The sequence below is a fragment of the Neomonachus schauinslandi genome, chromosome 14 (assembly GCF_002201575.2).
Source record: "Neomonachus schauinslandi chromosome 14, ASM220157v2, whole genome shotgun sequence".
Taxonomy (NCBI): domain Eukaryota; kingdom Metazoa; phylum Chordata; class Mammalia; order Carnivora; family Phocidae; genus Neomonachus; species Neomonachus schauinslandi.
Genome location: NC_058416.1, coordinates 16,842,887 through 16,843,223, shown reverse-complemented (window position 1 = coordinate 16,843,223; position 337 = coordinate 16,842,887). Strand labels below are relative to the sequence as shown.

At 37.1% G+C, this 337-nt stretch overlaps 1 non-coding gene across 1 annotated transcript; it reads right to left on the bottom strand.

Annotated features, from left to right (window-relative positions):
- Nucleotides 1-233: 233 nt before the first annotated feature.
- On the bottom strand, nucleotides 234-337 carry LOC123326666. The gene has a single exon (XR_006541240.1). It is a non-coding gene; the product is annotated as a U6 spliceosomal RNA (small nuclear RNA).

Below are 337 nucleotides of genomic sequence, written 5' to 3'. Positions count from 1 at the left end.
TGAGGCTATGAATATTGGTGTACAAGGATCTGCTTGAGTGCCTGCTTTCAATTCTTTTGGCTATATACCCAGAAGTGGGATTGCTGGATCATATGGTAATTCTATGTCTAATTTTTTTCCCGTTTCATTGAGATGTAAGTGATGCATAGCATAATGATTTGACTTACATATATCATGAAGTGATTGTCACAACAGTTGAGTTAACATCCATCATCTCATACAGATACAAAAAGATATATGTGGAATGCTTCACAAATTTGCTGTCATCCTCGCTCAGGGGGCATATTAATCTTCTTTGTATCATCCCAATTTTGGTATATGTGCTGCCAAAGTGCAC